We start from the raw sequence: 21061 nt of genomic DNA on the forward strand, positions 1-21061 counted from the left end.
GAGATTTAGAAATAATTTGATTGGCTCAGAGTTTCAAAGGCAAGGATTGACTAGCTTGGGTACAACAATTACCCTGAAATCAAGAAAGAAATTTTGTTGCGACAATTTTGGAAGGTTTTAATTTTTTTTGAGAGGTTTTTAAATTTTAAGCATTTAATTACACGTTACATATAGTTGAAAATTTTTTAATATGCTATAAATTATAATCTTTCTCGCGTCAAATCGCGATAATTAATAAATAGCTGTCAACCACTGAAGCGTTAGATTATTTTGTAATGATGATATCCGTGACGCGGCGCGTCTTGGTTCAAATATGGTAAACAATGTTTAATACTAAAATTATAGTAAGTTGATTGAACAAAAGATCAGGATACCTACAAAGCAACCAATTCATTTCTCGTTTTCCGCAAAAAATGTCTTCTACAAAAGATAAACTAAGCCTAGCGCCAAAAAAGATTCTTTGAACGAATGTTATAATGCACGCCTGCCCTGTGCGTGGCAGCGGTCAGGCGTGCACTATAACTTTTGTGCAAAGGACATTTTGGGGCTATGCTTCTTAATTTATCTTTTTCTTCGCAGATGGACGCCTGAGCACAGGACGAACGCAGAGGACAAATGCAAGCGTTCGTATCGAATTTTGACGAAGACGAGTATACGCATAGCTTATGTTTTTCCAGACGTAGAAAATAAGCATAATCTATTTCAACAGAACTGATTACCATAGAGATTTTTCTTGTTTCTAAATCAAATGTTATAATTGGTCTTCCAGAAAAATAGAGAGCCAATGGCGACGGGGGGAGGGGGTTGGATTTTCGAAAATTTTCTAAATTATTTATTTTTCTTAGCTCGACTTTTTCTTAGGTCGACTTTGATTTTCGAACCTCCCCAGACCAGAGAGTGGTTGAAACTTATCAATACTGAAAAGTTTTTAAGAATAACGGTTTTCTGGTTTCCGTACAAAAAGACCCCAAAATTCGAAGTACTTAACGTCCGAGACTAAAGTTCGAAATGGTGTGCGAGTCTTTTGTTTTGAACGGGATCTTCCAATGAAAGGGCTCTCGAGGAGAGACAATTTTATGACGTATGGGATCGAATGTCCTGCTAATCAGGTGTCAATGGTGCCTTTGAATGCATTACGTCACTTTAACTCTTCACGCTCGACCTGTCGTGGAATTCACTTAATCTCTGCTTTTGGTTATTCACCATTTTATTTTGAATGGCCTCATTTATTACCATATAAGTCGATAATTTTATCTGTTTCTAATTTGGTCTGGCTCAGTGATCGAATTCTTTTGAGCGGCATTTGAGTGAAAACATTACAAAATAACGAGAAGCAGAAAAGTTTGGCCGCAGGTGTTTAAACTTAAGTTCATTCTCAAAGTTCAACACCAAACTTCGGTAAATATGTTTATCTTATAATCTCCCCTGATTAAAGTCTAGATACCATTTAAGGAAATAGGATTTACAACTTTTCCGGAAGCACGCACCTTTGCCTTACAGCCGCCCCTCCCTTTATCAAAGAAAAATATAATGAGGAGACTTTTATAAACTAAAGGGTTCATTAATCATAAATTTAGCATTCAGAGAAGTTGCTTCCATCTAAACTTAGAAAAAACTCAGCAATTATCATTTTTCCCAAACATAAATTCAAAATACGTGATTTAAATTCAGCGCATTTTAAATTGGTAAATATCTTATATTGTTCTTTTTAAACAAAGTTTTCCAACGTCAAAGCTTCACAGGGAAGCTATTTATAATAATCTGAAACTGAGACTAACAAGCTGGCACTGAATCGACATTTCCTTAAGTGGAAATAAGTTGCCTCTTTTTTCTAACCTCCTAATTGAAGCCTGTCCCGAAGATAAATGATTGGTTCTGATATAATGGCAATAACCAAGAAAAATAAAAAGTCGTTTTCTCCTGTTTTTTTAAGCCAATAAATCACTATTCAAAGAAGGTGTGCATAGTCTTTCCAAGCTCTTTACCAATAAGCAAGCATTCATGGGCAATATAACTATTATTAAAAGCATTCCCTGACTCAGCACCAAGCTAAATTTGGAAGTTTTCATTAAAAATTTATGCCCTATAAGGAATATCTATTTATCTTTGAGATATTCTGTCCTTTTGGCAAAATAAACATCATTCTATCAAAACAACTCGCTAGATTTCAGTTAGAGTCTACTTGCTAACTTTTCCTGAGGAATAGTATTGTCATATTTTTCCTGTTTTAGAACTAGTTTCTGAAACTTCACATCGAGGAAAACTCATGGATCAAATTGACGTGGTCAATGTCGACGGTCAATCCGTTCAGTACATTGGAATTTTCCACTGATTCTGGACCATCACTATGACAAAAATGACATAACACGCGGCCAAAATGAAACATCAGAATTACAACATCATATCATCTGGCCATAAAATAACTTCAACTTGAGCCTAACATCGCCTTGAGCTGAGAAAATTGGGAGCTTGGGAAAATGAGGGACATCTTTGAACACCAGAATCGTCCTTCGACAATCAAATTGTGAGTTTTTCGTACAATTTCGCGTTACAATTGTGAGTTCTGGTAACTTACGGAAAAATAAAAAAAAATCTAATATCGAGTCAGAAATTACAATGAAAGCAGCCTTTAAGTTTTTCTTAGCGTTTTTCATTAATGTTAGTTTTTGTCGAAGTTATTTCATTTTTGATCACGGGCGAATCTAGGGTTTTCTCTAGGAGGGCGGGGGGGGGGGGCAAAATTCAAAAAAAATCAGGCCAAAAATGCCGTGTTTGGGCTTTTTAAGAAAGTTTTAACCAAAAAAAATTGCGTTTTTTTTGGCCCGCACTCCCCTTCAAAATTAGTATATATTGACGCCAAATGCGTTTTAGAAAAATTTTAGGGCTAGTCGGCCTAAAATGGATGTAATAAAGTAATACCCCTTAGTTGACGAGGGGGTCGAATCCCTGAGAGGGGGCGTCCTCTCCCCCACCCCCCTAAATCCGCCCCTGTTTTTGATTAAGCTCAAATTAGGATAATCAATTTAGCAGGATATCAGAATAGATTAATCGGTTAACTAAGTGTTTGATTGAATCTTTATTTTCAGCTTGGACAAATCTAGAATGACATTCAGCGAGACTGCCTGAAGAATTGGAAGGTTGAAAGTTGTAGTTCACCCCCAACTGACGACAGACAGACTTGCTCAATGGCCTTACACCGAAAAATTCATCAGCAGATTAGATCATTCGACTTGCTGATGATGTGGTTGTTTTGCTTATCTTGGTGCTAGATAACACAATATATCCATGGGAATAACAATTTTAAGAATATCAAAAATGTTTATCTCAATTGTACGCCGAAGTTTTCGAAATTGAAACGAAAAAATCAAGGTAGCTGTCGAACTCATTAATCAACAAAATAATTCAAAGTCAATCTGAAGTTTTAATCTGAATCCTCAACCTGAAATAGAAATGAAATTTTCATTGCTAATCCCATTTCAAATTTACTTCAAGTTTGAAACAAATATGCTATCATGGGTGCAAGTTTGTTGAAAATTTACTATATAAGACCTTAAAAATTAGCTAATATAACCAAAAATTTCGAATAAATTACTATGATAGAACAAATTATTCCATTGCAGTCCATATAATTGGTGCTCTCAAATAATATGAATTTTGTATTGTTCCTCAAAATTTCATTATTTAACAATCCATGATTTTATTCCCAATTGAAATGCAATTAGATGACATTTAACACCCATTTTGAAGTCAACACCAACTCAAAATGAAGAAAAAGTCATCATAAAATTGAATTAAACTTGAAACAACATGTTCCTTTTTTCCTTCCAAAAGAACCTGTAAAGCTTGTAGTGTATCAATACTATTCTACATATGCCCTGATTTATTATCATAATAGAGCCTCAGATTGGCATTTGTTAGGAAAAAACAACCCAACAGAAAGTCGATGCGGAGCCTCGTTTTTTTTTTCGGGCGCATCTGGTAGTATCATATTGAACCCGTTATATGTATATGTCAAATGAAGTTCCAGTTGTATTGAAATCCAAAAGTTTACAAGTCAGTTGTTGCAGAAAAAACCACGGCATTTATGCCCGAAAAAAAAAATTGGAAAGAGATTTTTTTCATAAAGAAAAGTTAATTTTCCTTTTTCTTTTTGAATAATTAAATTTTCAGCGTTTGTGGGCAGTAGAAAAGAAGTCCCGCAGTAAGTCAGTCTGAGAAAAATAAATAACCAGGCCACTCAACACTGATAAAAAAATGTTAAAAATTTTCCGCATTCCATGTTCAAATGATACTTATTACACCTAGGTCTGAAGCGTGAAAAGACAACGCATGCCTTTTTATTCCGACTATTGAAAATAGGGAGGAATTTCGTTTTCGTGTGTGTTTTAGTGTTTTTTAATTCTTTTTTGCTTTCCACGCAAAATCAGGTACCACAAAAATCATCGGACTAGATTAAGTGATGTATCAAAAAAAGCATTTTCAGTTTTGACTCGAAAAAAGACGTTATCAAATTTTAAAAATAGCCTCAGTGTCGAGAAAAACCAATTTAAAGATTTGACTTTTGGCGTATTTTCCAGCAAATGAAGTTAGGAACAGACTTAGTTTTTTTGTCAACTAAGTCAGTTACACCCAACAATCATTGTATTGAGTTGAATGATATCTCATAATGAAGCCCTCGTAGTCCTGATTCGAACGACATTAAAAAAATTTTAGTGTCGAAAAAAACGGTTTTTTATTTTCGATTTTTGTCTTATTCCGAATTAGCAAAGCGAGGCTTGTTATAAAAAGATAGATACAATTAAGAGGAAAATAAGCAGTACTTTTGTTACCCAAGCCCTGAAAAAGTTATTTGAATAAGTTGTCATAGTTTTTTAAGGCCATCTTGATAAAAAAAACTTAAAAAATTTTTTTTTTAAAACCTTCATACTGTTTTGTTAAGATTTTCGTTGTTTTTACTAGACATTTTTTCGATTAAAAATAGTTTTCATTATGCCCATTTTATTATGACTATCAAAGTTGTCTAACATTTAGTCTTTTGTTCCGATTCTTTCAATTTATCACGCACACAAAAATTGAAATTGATTTTTTGAAAAAAACTTTTGTTTTTAGTTTTAAGAATATGATCGGAACATTCTGTGCTACTTGCACAGCAATCGGTTGTGTTTGCTTGAAATGTAATTCACTGGCAAAAACAAATGTACAAAGAAAGGTTTCACTTGCCTATTTTTTTCTTTAAAAATGGATTATCCACAATGGAAATGGCCAATTTACGAGCTAGTTACACGGGTTGACCTCCATAAACCAAAAATGCTTATCTTACATTTCCCCACACCGAAAGTGTTTATCATTCAAATGCCTACATCAAATGTATGGAAAAATGCTAATCATACAATTTTCATACAATTTTGTAAAATTGAAATTGCCTCAAAAATTTTTTCATTTTTTTTCAACTTCAAATCGAATTTTGTACTAAAACAAACATTTTCCAAAAAAAATAAAATTGCATGCAAAATTTAGTTTTTTGTTTGCATAACGTAGTCCACGATGCACAAAAATAAGAGTTTTTTTCTGTTTCCTGGATAACTTTTTTTAAAACAGGCTAAAAACTCCTGTTTTTTTTGTATGACACGTTTATATATGCCTTGATCAAGGTTTGATAAGTTGAAAATTCAATTTTAAAAAAAATCGTCTTTGAAAAATTTTGCCAAAATTTAAATGGAAGACTAAACATTTTCTTTAATGAGAAAGCCAATAAGGTTATTGGCAATAAATGAGCACCAACACTATATCATTTGTGAAGTTATCCTTTTTACAATTCAGTTCGTTTGCAATGCATTATCAATGACAGACAATCAACCTTTTGGGAACTCTAGTGTTGAGTACACCATGGGTTTAGTCACTTGTGTTCGGTCACGAACACATCCCAAAAATTTTTAGAAATAAAATTTAGAAAAAATCAATTTTTTGGTTTATGAAAAAATGCTTATCCTATACTTTTCATTTATGAAAAAATGCTTGTCCTAGAGTTTTTTCTTACAATTTTCTGAGTCTATGAAACTGTAGGAAATTATAGAATACGTATTTTTTCATATATGGAAATTGTAAGATAAGCATTTTTGGTCAACCCGGGTAACTTTATGGAGAACCGCTGTTGTGACTCTGGTTCAGAAATATATATTGGTCATACAATTTAAATTTATGAACAAAAAGCGTTTCATACAATTGTATATCAATCCGTTGACAAAACAGGTATAGAATAGGATGAATAGCGTTTTTTCATTAATGGAGTTGTGTGATTAGCATTTTACCATAAATGGAAAGTTGTAACAAGCGTTTTTCAAATATGATGAGGAACATAATTTTTGTTTGTATTTCACTTTATGTTTTTGTGATTTATTGTAAGACTAAACATTTTCTTTAATGAGAAAGCCAATAAAGTTATTGGCAATAAATGAGCACTAACATTTTTTTCTCAATTTCAGATTTTCTTATGAATTAAATGCTTATCATGCAATTTTAACAATTGGAAATCGTTTAAAAAACATCTTACAATGAAAAAAAAATTGGTGATGCAAATTGCCCTTAATTGGCAATTGGCAATTGGCAAAAATCGGATTGCAAAATATTAAAAATGACGCTTAAAATTGAAACATTTCTAATGTATGGAAAAATGCATAAGTGGAATTTTTAGGATTAAAGTTTTTTCTATACACTGCGTTTATAAAATTATAGAATTGATTTTTTTTGCATCGAGCTCATCCCGAAATGTCAGTAACAATCATTCAATATAAAGTTTTTTCCCCACACCGAAGTTTCTCAACTAAAACTAATCAATGGTATTTCACAAATTTAGGCAAACTTTTTTTAGCTAATGCAATTTTATAGAGAAAAAAGGATTTTTTTTTAGTATATAGAGAAAAAACATGTTACAATTCCAATATAATTGTCATGAAACAAAAATGTTTTAACGGATTTTTTGAGTATGTATAATGATAATTTTGTCCTGGAACATAAAATTGTCATGAAATTGATCGCAGAGGATTGAACTTTTCTTTTCGACCATAAAACCGCTAGATTACATATTTTTAAGGGAAGAAGTTCCGTTGCGGGTAGTGATATGATTGATTTGCGAAAATTTCTTCATACAGTTATTAGAAAACGACCTTAAATTTAGTTTTTTTTAAAGCGCATTCAATAAAATCAGAGCTTCGGATTCTTTTGAGCAGATTTGTCTATGTTCTCTTCAAAGTTTCACAGTTCTCTTCAAAGTTTCATTTGGGTCCAGCGACATGAATGAAAAACGGTGAGACACATAGGCCCACTGTTTTTAGAATGCTCCTCGGATATTCAGTACTTATAAACGCTCCTTGGATATTCAATACACTTATGATTTTGGAAAGTACGGCTGAATTTAATTCAAAAATTTATCAGATTTGAAAATGTAAAAGTTCAATATTATCTAGGGGGGTACTGAATACTACTAGTAAATGCTATTTCTAGAAGTCAAATGATTGTATGTAAAATTATAGTAATGATTTGCAGGGGCGGATCTAGGATTTTCTCGAGGGGGGGGGGGCGGATTTTCAAAGCACTGTTTTCCCCCTACTTTGGCAAAAGTTTCTGCGCCGCAGGCAAATTTTTGAAAAAACAGTCAAAAAAGCTGTTTTTGGGCACTTTTTGAAAAACTTTGACAAAAAAATTGCATTTTTTTTTGGCGCGCGCTCCCCCTCAAAGTTAGTATATATTGGCGCCAAAGGCGCCTTTAGAAAAATTTTAGGGTCGGTCGGCCAAAAATGGATTTCTGAAAAAGTATCAAAGGGGGGACCCTTTGGGTCGGCAGGGGGTCGAATCCCTGAGAAGGGGGCGTCCGCCCCCTCGCCCCCCCCCCCCCTAAATCCGCCCCTGATGATTTGTATGTATGTTTATAGTAATGATTTAACCAGTTTCGATACTAGTTTTCTGCTAATGATTTTTCGACTTCAGCTCTGTCGGTTTAGTTTCAAATTCTGAAGTCCACTTCGCCAATGCTGTTTATATAGCTATCATGTATCCGATGTGGGCGTTACGTGTAGTTTTCAAATTTGATTTTTTTTCGGCTGAGTTTCAGCTAATTGCCTGTCCGTTTTATTTCAGTCGGCTTATTCACTGATTTTTTTCCTTTAAATGTCTGGCAGCATTTTTGATATAAATAAAACTCGGTCGCCAACTTTTGAATGCCCAACCCCATTAAGACTTCTTGGAAAAATTTTGATCATTTTAACTCAAAAAAGTTTATGTTTTTTGTTTTTTAATTCCTGCGCCACTGAATCTTGTTCGAAGTTCTGTTTTCAATTTTTCGAGCGTCATGTTGCTTTCATCCTATAATTGGTGTATTGCAAGTGTTGCGAAGCGTAGCTTGGCCTATGTCTTTGAAAATCCGCCTCCCCCCGAGAAAATTCTAGATCCGCCCTTTCTAAGAAGAATTTTAATTTTTTTTCTATGCTGTTGAAAAATTCTGCCTCCAATCTTCTGCGGATCTCAATGATGCAAGGTAACAGAATATGGACTTTGATTTCAAAAAATAAGAAAATCACCATGAGTATTTTCAAAAAGTGAACATTGTAAGAACTTGCAATTACATCGAGAACACAGAAAGAAATTTTGAAGAACTAATTAGCAATTTTTTCAGCGCTAGATCCATAATCACCGAATGTAAAAACTGAATGGCAAATCATTTCCAATTAGGGACATTTGTTTTCAATGCCAGTTCATAGCCCTCAAAATTGAAATTAACATTCTCCTATGAAATATAAATTTAAGAATTTTAATCAATAGCATGGTATTTACGAACTTACGTCACGTTAAATTTTAATGACTCAATGAGGTATCAGGACAAAATTATTGGCTCAAGTAATCTTTTGTTGCTTGCGGTCTTGTTGTGAAATTCGGAGCAATTACTCTCAGAACTTATTGTTCAGACTTTCGATACGAAAGTAACGGAATATTTGTGCTCGGGGTGGGTTTTTTTTTTTCTTCAGACAAATTTCGACTTTTTAACTAGCCATTTTTGACGGAATTTTTTTAGATCATTCGAAAGCCATTGTTGTCCTGAGCTTAAATTTGAAAAGATATTTCACCTGTGATTATTTTGCGTAAAGTTATGAGGGTTTAAAGATTGCCATTTTGGCCATTTTGACCAATTTGGGACAATTAACGCGCGATATAATTCGCGCTATTTACGCGTAAGCGGAGATTTAATCCGTCTTATAAATCGTTCCAAATTGGTTGAACGAAGATTGTTTGCCATAATTGATTTGTTACAAGGAACTAAATCTATCTTTTTGTACTTTATATGGCGTGTGGGGGGATGGTTTTCATAAAAAAGTTCAAATTAAAAAAAAATCCATTTCATTTTATTTCATTTAATTTTTTATGTTATTACTGCTGCTCCATAAACCTTAAAAGGCAGTCGGAACATTCAGGGCTTCGCCCTGATACGAGCAGTCTTGTTGCCATTGTTGTTTTCTTACTGATGGGGGAAGTTTCTGTTGTAGTTGATGCAATTATTTAGCATCCGCTGCCTTTCATGAAAAGTACAAAAACCACAAAAAATGTGTTCCGCTTAATCATTTTCGTTGATTATAAAAAATTAAAACAGTGAAACTCAGAATAATTATGCAAAGTTTCGATGAAGTTTTACATATTTAAAAAAATGAAATTGAAAGTAAAATAGCCGGTTGCTGTGCAATTAAGCACCGGAAGTTCTGACCATGCGGTCTTATTCCGACCATGCGGTCTACATTGAAAAGTAATTGCAGTTTTTTGTGCGTGGTAAGATGTCAGAAAAAAAGTTAGAGAGTTCGTCGAATAACCATAATAGTTCACTCTTTGTTATAAAAAATGATCGATGAAAAAAAAATAAAAAAAATTTCAAAAAAAAAACGTTTTCTATTTTTTGCAGATTTTTTATCGCTGAGGAAGCGCTAAATGAAGCTCCTAAAACTTGTTTTTCTGGAGTAAAAGTTAGCTTTTCACAGCTTAAACAAAAGCTTTTTCTATCATAACGCCTACTCGGTTTCAAGCTTCAATCGAATTTTTATCGACACTGAGTTTTTTTTTTCATGTTTTTTTTCATCACGACTGAAAATTTTTAATATGATATATCACTCAACTCTTTCTCATGTTTTTTTTGTAGTACCTGACCTTTTTGGTAGAAAAGTGAAAAAGATCAAAACACTCCCGAAGACAAGCATCTCTTTTTTTTTCAGTGGTCGAAACAAGTATTTTAGTTAGGACCTGTACCTTCTGGGTAGATGTTTATTTTTATTTGAGGTTGGGAAAACTTCTAAACTATATTAAACAAAATACTGTCCAAACACATCAATATAATTTTTGTATTTGAGGTTTAACTTTGACAGATGGTATTCTGCTTTTACTCAATCTCTTACAGTTTTAGCAAGTCTTAAAAACTAGAAAATATGTTGCTGGTCGAGGAACTTTAAAAGCAAATGAAAATTTTGCAACAAAAACGTACGTATTTATGATTGTTCCGGTTTTTTTTTGGTGTTAACTGTCAGCGATAATAATAAATTATTTTGACAATAATTATTTTGATGATGATAATTAAAGTATACTCATTTTTGTTTTCGTTTAAAAAGGTGTTACCTTACCTCGAAGCGTGCAAAAAAAATTAAGGCTAGGATTTCACAAAGTAAAAAAATATATATTCATGAAAATATGAGTTATGCTAAATTGGTGTGTAATAGTAGACTACGGAACCAACTTTGTTTTTCAATCGAGATGATTTTTTTTGCCTTTTTGGAGTTTATAGGCATATCTTGAGAAACAAATTTAGCAGATTTAGCTCAAATTTTTTCACTTGCGAGAGCGAATGACTTGTAATCAGAAACAAGACTTCTAACGTAATTAATTTTTCTTTAAAATTCTGCCCAATTCTGCCGGCAAGCTCAATTCTGCTGATAAGCTCAATTTCTCGTAAAATCAATTAAAACAGCTTGTAACTCAATTGAGCTAGTAGTTAGTTTTTCAATTTTATTTATTGAAACAATATTGATCTTTCAGAAATTAAAATTTAGACTTAATTTCTGTCGGCTGATTTTCCGTTTTTGTGTTAAATGCAATTTAATTTATTTGGTACGCTTTTAAAGCGGTTTCTCTACTAAACTTAGGTTTTGTAAATTTTGATTGGAACAGTTCTTATTATAACTGGAAGTTGCTCTGTAGTTTTAAATTTACTTAATTTTATATAAAACAATTTTATTGATTTTCATTGTAAAACGGGTTCGGCTTATGTTAATTGGCATAATCATTTTAATATGCGCAGTTTTGAGGGCAGTTTTTTAAAAAAAGTTTTGGCATGTTCCAGGAAGGATTGGTCGAAAAAATTTTGGTTCTAAAAGTTTTCCAGCGTGAACTTCTTTCATAACTACAGCTTCATTTTCAGCTCAACGAGGGTCAACCCAAGTTTTTCTGCCTTAGTTGCCGCTCGATCAATGTTCTCTGTTCTTGCTAAGGTTGCTTATGAACCTCATGAGACACAAAAGAAAGGTATGAAGTTTTTAAAAATATAATTTTGTCGTCTTTTTCTTCAGCTCAATTTTCCAGAAAAACAAACTTCTTTTTTTAATTTTCGATGCAAAATCAATATCTTGGACGACAAATTTCTGGTGTTAAGTGTAAGTGGTGATAATTAACTATTGTTTTTTTCCTTTCTAAAATATCTTAATTAGTTTTTTTAAAAGAAGTTACATAAAATTGAAACGCACAAAATGAAAGCTCGAAGTTCACAAAGAAGAAATATTACTAAATATGTGAAAGGTTGAGTATCGGTGTTTTTTTTGTGTTACAGTAGACATCAGAATCAACCATAACTTTAGTTTCAATCGTGATAATTTCTGTTAATTTTTTGTGTTTTTTTTGGAGTTTATAGGCATACTTTTAAAAACACACTTAGCAGATTTAGCACAATTGTTTTATTTTGCGAGAGCAAGCGACTTGTAACCGAAAACTAGACTTTTTCCTTTAAACATTTTTTTTAAATTTCTGCTCAATGCTCAATTTTTTCAAGTCAGTCACGAAGACTAAGACCATCTCAATGTCCAAATGGTCTCCAGTTTTGTTCTCTTTATACGAGCCTTCTTTGGTAAACAAAGCATACTCTAAAGTATGCATGAGGACATAGATGGCGCAATTGCTTATCAGTTTGACGGTAAAATGCGCTACTTTAAAATTTCCCTAAGAAATATTTAAAAAATCGTTCTACATCCAAAAATTCAATATACGATCGAAAAAATCTGGTTCCTGATAGAATAAAATTGTTTTTGAGACAAGAAATATGGAACTGTTACAAGATGTTCTGCTCAAAATTAGATCTTGCTGCTTCAAAACAATGAAGAATAAGTTTTTTGATCTTCAGGCCAAACACAAGCAAAAAATTAATCGTTACATGATGACCATTTTTTTTATAATATGATTTGTTCGAAGCATACTTATTTTTAAAAATTGCATAACTTTACAAGAACTACTTCACTGATAATATGATAAGATATTATTTTGGGCCCATGTGAACATTATCCCCTTGAACAGACCAAGTGAACAATCTCCGCCCTAAAATTAAAAGGCAAATTCAAGGAGTAAGGCCAACTGAACAATCCCTCTCTTAAGCTGATTTAGGGGGGAGATCGTTCACTTGGTCGTTATTTTGGTCTCTGGTTTCAATTTTAAAATGACGCATTGGCACATTTTCAGTAACAAACTGGGACTAAAAAAGAGTGCAATATGTTTAGAGCAAAGTAATTTGCTACGCTTCATTAAAATACGCAAACTGAAAATAAAGCGCCGATAAATCAGTCCAATTTGACAACTTATACAAAAATGTGTTGAAAAGTACAATTTCAAAATCGACTATAACTTGATTAGAAAAAAAATACCCCAAGTTTGCATGCATTGAACTTCATTGGTCAAAATAGAATCATAATCATTCAGTGTTTTTTTGTTCCGACTTTCGATACGAAAGTAACGGAATATTTGTGCTCGGGGTGGGTTTTTTTTCTTCAGACAAATTTCGACTTTTTAACTAGCCATTTTTAGCCATTTTTGACGCCTTTTTTTATCATTCAAAAGCTCTTGTTGTCCTGAGCTTAAATTTGAAAAGATATTTCACCTGTGACCATTTTTCGTAAAGTTACGGGGGTTTAAAGATTGCCATTTTGGCCAATTTGGAACAATTAACGCGCGATATATTTCGCGCTATTAACGCGTAAGCGGAAATTTAATCCGCCTTAGAAATCGTTCCAAATTGGTTCAAGAAAGTTTATATGCTATAATTGATATAATAATAGGAGCGAAATCTATCTTTTTGTACTTTATATGGCGTGTGGGGGGAGGGGATGATTTTCATAAAAATTTTCAAATTTTAGAAAAAAAAATTCAATTTGTTTTATTATATTTAATTTTTTTTGTTATTACTGCTCATGAAACCTCAAAAGGCAGTCGGAACAACCAGGGCTTCGCCCTGATACGAGCAGTCTTGTTGAAATTTTTGCTTAAATCGAGAGCGAGCTAATGCAGCTAGTTTCAGTTAATATATATCGGAACTCAGCTTTAAAAAGTAGTCATTTTACTTCGGGCCTCATGCTTCTAGTTTTTAGGATCTACAGCAAAAATTCCAATGGGGTGTTCTAACTCAAAAAAACAATCTCGTTAGAAAGTCAAATGTTGAATGTGAAATTTTTCTGAAACTCAGCTGTCTCTTAAAAAATTTGTTGCCGTTGTAAAATTTACACCAGATATTTGTGATGACATTGGAACTCATCCAAAATAAGACTTTTAATTGGAACTTAAAGAGAAAAACTATACGAACTCATCGTTTTCTTGCAGCTGAACAAAAGATGTTCTGATCTAATTTTTTTTGTCTTTCTGTTTCTATTATGAGGTCGAGTTTAAGCAACTAAAAAAAATGTGTCAACCAGTGAGTTCTCGGTCTACTTAACATTTTTTTGACGAAAATCAGGCTATGTATGTTATATGCAGTTTACGTTTACCAAAAATGGGAGCATATCATGTGTTTAACTCACATTCTACTTAACAATCGCCCCCCCCCCCCCCCCCTCTATTGTATCTACTTTAAAATTTCCAAAACAGTAAATTCGCACTAGAGCGTTGTATGTAATATCGAGCTTTGCTGCATTCTGATTGGTCGAAAATTCGCTGCCAGAAGCGCCGATTTTAGTGGGTTGAACACATTTTTTAGAGGGTTGAAATCTACTTAGCAATCTAGTCCCCCCTTTTTTTTGAAAGGGGGAGATGGTTTAGTAGATCCTTTATCTCTAATGACATCTTCTTTTCATGTATATTTTTCTCAGTGATAATAACTGTTAATACAGAATAATTTTAAGCAAAATATTACTCGCTTCGATTTCAATATAAATCTTCATAAAATAAACTGAAAACTGACATTTTGAGACCTAGATGAAAGTGCGCGCGCACTGTTTGAAAACAATCGTCGATATTTTCATGGAGGATAGTCAAGATCATTTGCTAGATCGTAATTCATGCAAAAATTTTAATTACGAGCCATTCTAAACCTCCTAGAAATCGATTTGCATTTAATTTGGTCCATTTGTTTAACCAAATAATCAGTTTTCATTACTGAATTGCTGGGCAATTGTGACCGTAATCTCTTATTTCCAGCAAAAAATCAAATTCTAAATTAAAAACAAGACTGCTCGTATCAGGGCGAAGCCCTGGTTGTTCCTACTGCCTTTTAAAGTTTATGGAGCAGTAATAACATGGAAAATTTGAATGTAATAAAGTAAAATTAAAATTTTTTTCTAAAAAGTTTGAGAATTTTTTGTGAAAACATGCCCCCACATGCCATATTAAGTACAATGTGATAGATTTTGCTCCTTTTAACAAATCAATTATGGCATATAATCTTTCTCGAACCAATTTGGAACAATTTCTAAGACGGATTAAATCTCGCTTACGCGGTAATAGCGCGAAATATGTCGCGCGTTAATTGTCCCAAATTGGCCAAAATGGCAATCTTTAAACCCTCAGAACTTCACGAAAAATGATCACAGGTGAAATATTTTTTCAAATTTAGGACAGCAATAGCTTTCGAATGATGTGAAAAAATCTGTCAAAAATGGCTAGTTAAAAGTCGAAATTTGTCTGAAGAAAAAAAACCCATTCCGAGCACAAATATTACGTTACTCTCGTATCGAAAGTCGGAACAAAAATCAAAAGAAGAAATCAGGCATTCAATATATTTAAGTATTGAATTTAAACGACGCATTGCTTAGCCAAAAAATTGAACTACTTTTAATGCATTGAAATTGTTAAGGGAAGGAAAAGTTCGGTTCCGGTAATTGTTCCGGCTTTCGTAACGAAAGTAACGGAATATTTGTGCTCGGGGTGTTTTTTTTTCATCTGACAAATTTCGACTTTTAACTAGCCATTTTTGACAGATTTTTTTACATCATTCGAAAGCTATTGTTGTCCTGAGCTTAAATTTGAAAAAATATTTTACCTGTGATCCTTTTTCGTAAAGTTATGGGGGTTTAAAGATTGACATTTTGACACAATTAACGAGCGATATATTTCGCACTATTAACGCGTAAGCGAGATTTAAGTCGTATTAGAAATCGTTCCAAATGGTTCAAGAAAGCTTATATGTCATAATTGATTTGTTAATAGGTGCAAAATCTATCACTTTGTACTTAATATGGCGTGTGGGGGGATGTTTTCACAAAAAAATCTCAATTTTTTTTCTAATTTTAATTTTACTTTATTACTTTTTAGTTTTTGTGTTCTTTCTGCTCAATAGAACTTAAAAAGCAGTCGGAACATTCAGGGCTTCGCCCTGATACGAGCAGTCTTGTTTATTTTTAACTTCAAATAAAAATTTCAGTTTTGAACCAACAAACCTTGAACGCAGAAACTCAATTATAATTTTTTTAACGTTGAAATGCTTATTTAGACACATGCTAATTGGTCGATTCCTGCAATCTTACTCAAAACGACATGATCTCTAATTCAATTTCAAGTTTACAGTCCAGTATGTCCGTATCTGCATTGGAAACAATTAAAATTGGTTTGATCATTTTTGACCATATCCCATTGATGCAAAATTAATTCACAGCAAAGTAAGTTTCCAGACGCATTGATAGCTTAGTCTGATTTCGAGGAAAATAAAGTCTGTGTTACTCTTTTAAGTATTGTAGTCCAGTTATGCACTATTTTACTTCTATAAGTCAAAGGTACCCGGATCTAAGTCGTCTTCAAGTCGTATAAGTGTTACAGTTTCGGTTCATAGTTCACGTAACTCTTGTAATCTCGGCCGGAGGGGTTGAGAAATTTAAATCGAGTGTTGTAGTCGAACCGAGAGGTGCTTCGGGTTCTCTTGTCTCTAAAGTGAACATCCGGGTTATAGAGTGAGTGTCGGATCAGAGCGACGACCGCCACAGCACAAGCTCCGCTCACAATAGTAGTCAGAAGCACCAGTGAAGGGTCCTTCTTCAGATGACCGCCCCAAACTCGAGGGTTGAAGATCCACTTTCGATCTCCGCGTTTCAAAATGCCTTCAGCTTTGCTCATTTTGAATTCAGCTTTGCTCATTTAGAATTGTTTTTTTTTCTTCAAGTGTGACTGTCTAAGTTGTGACTTAGAGGGCCTGAAAAGTCAACAAATGCTAGACGGGCTCTAAAATCATGACCGAAAAGTTTTGAAAAACTTTTTTTCTCAGTTGTATGTCTATAACAAAATCAAACTACATGATTTTAGATACAATAACTGTCAAGAGAGAAGAAAAAAAAATTGATAAAACGACCCTTTTGAAGAAACTTTTGTCGACCTTTTTTCAAGGTAGACCAAATTGATTCTCCGAGCTCTCCTAAAGCACTGAAAAGACACTGGTTTGCCCAAAATTTCTGCGCCACAGGCAACAGTTTGAAAAAACAGGCCAAAACTTTGAAAAAAAAGGCGTTTTTAGGCACTTTTTTGAAATATTCAACCAAAAAATCGCGTTTTATGCCCGCGCGCTCCCTCCTCAAAATTAGCATAGATTGGCGCCAAAGGCGCCTTTAGAACAATTTTAAGGTGAGTCAGCCAAAAATGGATATCTCAAAATAGTACAAAGGAGGACCCTTTGGGTCGGCAGGGGGTCGATTGCCTGAGGGGGGGGGGGGGCGTCCGCCCCCCTCCTCCCTAAATCCGCTACTGGTTACAAGTATGATAGTTGGGTCTCTGAAAAAGAGTATGAAAGATGAATCACGCGAGAAAATTTCACAAACGCAAATAAACAATTGCTCGCACTCTTTCGGGAGATTTGAAGCGCAAAATAAATTCTCGAGGGATTCACCTAAAATTTAGTGACCCAACTTGTATTCAAGGGACCCAAAAAATTAAATTGCTAGCTCACCTGAGATCTGAAACTATATGCCGTACGGAAAAGTTTACAGTGAATGTATATTTGGTACTAAGTAACTAAGTAAATAAGATCACAGGACATTAAGAGGACAACACATTAGATGACAAATTTTTCCTCGTTTTGATAATTGTTGTAAAACGCTATTTATTACGTGTAAAACTGATGAAATTCTAAGGACGACTTTTTAGGATAATTTGCAGAAAAATTAGTTGAAATTCACGACAATTAAAATTCGAGTTAACCAGAAAGTTTTTTTTTGTTTTTGAACCCATCCAAGCTCGCATATAAGATTCCAAAACTCTTATAGCTGTAAGCATTTTTCATATTAAAATGTCTTCTTAATGTCCCGAATAGTTAGAGGTATACATAAAGTGATGTGAATATGAGGCAAAAAGTATATTATATCATGTCAAGGTAAGGTAATAAAATCTGATTTGTTCTGTTTTTATCTCTTATTCTAACCAAATACAAAGAACTTACGCGCAAACCGCAGACTTCAAAGTAGAACAACAAATGTTTCTTAAATCTCAAGTGATGCGTGATCTCAATGAAGTTGCTTCATTGCAGGTGTTTTTATGGCGGTCTCTCTTAGACTACGCATAATTTAGTAGCTGCAAGCATGTGAAGGCTTGAAAGGTTGAGAACTTAGAGGTGAAAAGAGAAAACTTTCACAGAAAGGTTGCGTGCGCAGTTAAATTTAAAAGCACCGAGCAGTCTAAAAGCAACCAAATCTCGAAAACTAAACCGCTTCAAAGCACCGAGCATCAGGAAAAAAGTAACTTGGCAAGGACTTCATGTTGTACAAACAAGGTAATTTACCCATAATTTAAGCATAATTCAAGATGCCCGTATCGAGCTACTAAACTGCAGGATCAAATGCAAGTTTTTCAAAAAACATCGGAAATTTAAACATTTTTAGGTCAACCGTGAACTGATTTTCCGATTACAAGTCACTATAAATATTGTTTGGGTCTTGTTAACTATTTCCCCCCTATTGTAATAAGGGGTAAAATAATAAACAAGGTAAAAAATTCGTATAAGCTTAACTGTTCAATTCTTTATTTATAGGGAAGGAAATTCGTTACAAGGTACCATAGGGGGGTGGGGGAAATAGTTAACAAGATCTTTTCTTTGCTTGCTTTTTGACTATTTTTTTTTGCGCCGCAGGCAAACTTTAAAAAAACTGGCATTTTAGGCACTTTCTCGTTGCTCGTTTTTTCTGGCTAATTTAAAGCAGCACTGTATTCTCCTATATACTTATTCTGCAAGTTTTTGAAACGTTCTTTGTCGTTTTCAACTGATTCCTGTAGTCTGTTGACCATTTTCGTCTCAAATGCAAAAATTCGTCCCAAAAACGAATTCTGTACTCAAAATTTAACTAAACAAGACTGCTCGTATCAGAGCGAAGCCCTAAGTATTCCGAAAGCCTTTTAAGATCTATAGAGAGCAGTAATAACATGAAAAATCACCCCATCCCCCCACATGTCATATAAACATGATAGATTTTGCTCCTAGTAACAAACCAACTCTGGCAAATAAGCTTCCTTCAACCAAACTGGAACAATTTCTAAGACGGATTTAATCTCCGCTTACGCGTTAATCGCGCGAAATATATCGCTCGTTAATTGTCCCAAAATGGCCAAAACGCCAATCTTTAAACGCCCATAACTCTATGGTATTGTTGTACTGAGCTTAAATTTGAAACGATATTTCACCTGTGATTATTTTTTGCAAACTTATGCGGGTTTAAAGATTGCCATTTTGGCCAACTTGGGACAATTAACGCGCGATATATTTCGCGCTATTAACGAGTAAGCGGAGATTTAATCCGTCTTAAAAATCGTTCCAAATTGGTTAAAGGAAGCTTAATTGCCAAATTGATTTGTTAATGGGAGCGAAATCTTTTACTTTGTACCTTATATGGCGTGTGGGGAGATGATATTCACAAAAATTTTAACCGGAAAAAATAAATTTTATTTTATTACATTTAATTTGTTTCATGTTATTACTGCTCAATAGACCTTAAAATGCAGTCGAAACATTCAAGGCTTCGCCCTGATACGAGCTGTCTTGTATTTCATTTTTAATGCGTACGTGCAATGCGTGATAAATATTTGATATTTACTTTCATGTTTGTTTTTCCCGCATTGGTTGAGGTTTTTTATGCCAGGATAAAGATTAAACCTGGCGAAATGTTGAGAGTTTTTTTCAAGATTTTATTAATGGTTACAGTAATTTTGTTATCCTATAAAATTGCGTTGGATTTTTTGAACAATCATGCAAGATGACACGATCTTGCATGTTAATTTGGTACGATCTTGAATAGTCTTGGAAGATTTTGTATGACATTGCAAGATCATCCCAGTCTGAAACAATGGGTAATCCCTTTTTTTAATTTCGTGAAGTAGTCGGAGCAAAAGTTTTCTCAAGATTGACAGAAAATGGTGGTAGTTTAGTAAATCGATGTATCAGCGAATCGAAAATGATTGGTCCGGGATCACTAAAACAAAGCCCCGCATATAAAGCATCAATCAGTTAAATACTCACGTGGATTGAAGTCTCCGATTTGTAAAAATCAGTCGTATTTTTTCCGCTAAACAATAAAAATTTGAGCAAAAACTGAAATCTGTTGACTCTTTTCATAAACCTTATTTATGAACATTATTTAAGTTGTAATATTAATTCGCAAGAAAGATCATTTCTATGAATCATGGAAAAAGCAATCAAAATCTTTTTTACGTAGTTCGATTTTTTGCTCCGACTTTCGTAACAAAAGTAACGGAATATTTGTGCTCGGGGTGGATTTTTTCTTCAGACCAATTTCGACTTTTTAACGAGACATTTTTGACAAAATTTTTGATGATAATCAAAAGGTATTTTTGTATTGAGCTAAAACTTGAAAATGTATTTCACTTGTATTTCATTTTTTGTAAAGTTATGGGTGTTTAAAGATTGCCATTTTGGCCAATTTGGGACAATTAACGCGCGATATTTCGCGCTATTAACGCGTAATTGGAGAGTTAATTCGTCTTAGAAACCGCTCCAAATTGGTAATGAAGAAGCTTATTTGCCAGAATTGATTTGTTATAAGGAGCAAAATCTACATTTTTGTACTTTATATGGCGTGTGGGGTAATGCTTTTCATGAAAAATCTCAAATTAAAAAAAAAATTTATTTCATTTTATTACATTTAATTTTTTTCTCCATAAACCTGAAAAGGCAATCGGGACATTCAGGGCCTCGCCATTATACGAGCAGTCATGTTGATTTAGTAAATTACTGATACATAAATTTACTGAACGTTTCCGTAAATATTAAATTTCTCTGAGTAGCTGCTCTTAGATTGAATATATCAATTTTCTGGGTTCTCCCGCAGCACTACAAACAACCAATTTTGAAGAAAAACAAGACTGCTCATATATCAGGGCAAAACTCTGAATATTCTGACTGTCCCTTAATACATATCGACTATTTTTTTGGGAAAAGAAATTATTGAAATCCTATACATTTTGAACAATACCAAAAGTCAAGTATGAAAAAAATTAGTCGTACGAAATAAATACGACCGATTAGCTTAGCTAGCCTCAATTAAAACTGGAGCAATTTTGTTCTACGGGATAATACGCCACG

General features: G+C 33.6%; 2 long non-coding RNA genes across 35 annotated transcripts; one reads left to right on the forward strand and one right to left on the reverse strand.

Annotated features, from left to right (window-relative positions):
* The first annotated feature begins 301 nt into the window (after positions 1-301).
* On the forward strand, positions 302-3808 carry LOC134843883 (uncharacterized). 34 transcript variants are annotated; one of them, XR_010162638.1, is made up of 5 exons: positions 302-316; positions 580-650; positions 981-1398; positions 2232-2524; positions 3087-3808. It is a non-coding gene; the product is annotated as an uncharacterized LOC134843883 (long non-coding RNA). The 34 variants fall into 34 exon arrangements; XR_010162651.1 differs by having other exon boundaries at positions 1054-1398; XR_010162656.1 differs by having other exon boundaries at positions 1110-1398.
* Positions 3809-16027: 12219 nt separating this feature from the next.
* LOC134843975 (uncharacterized) lies at positions 16028-17914 on the reverse strand. Its single transcript, XR_010162659.1, has 3 exons — positions 17798-17914; positions 17423-17487; positions 16028-16675 (listed from the first exon to the last, which is right to left on the reverse strand). It is a non-coding gene; the product is annotated as an uncharacterized LOC134843975 (long non-coding RNA).
* Between the last annotated feature and the right edge of the window lie 3147 nt (positions 17915-21061).

The sequence above is a fragment of the Symsagittifera roscoffensis genome, chromosome 1, assembly GCF_963678635.1.
Source record: "Symsagittifera roscoffensis chromosome 1, txSymRosc1.1, whole genome shotgun sequence".
NCBI lineage: Eukaryota > Metazoa > Xenacoelomorpha > Acoela > Convolutidae > Symsagittifera > Symsagittifera roscoffensis.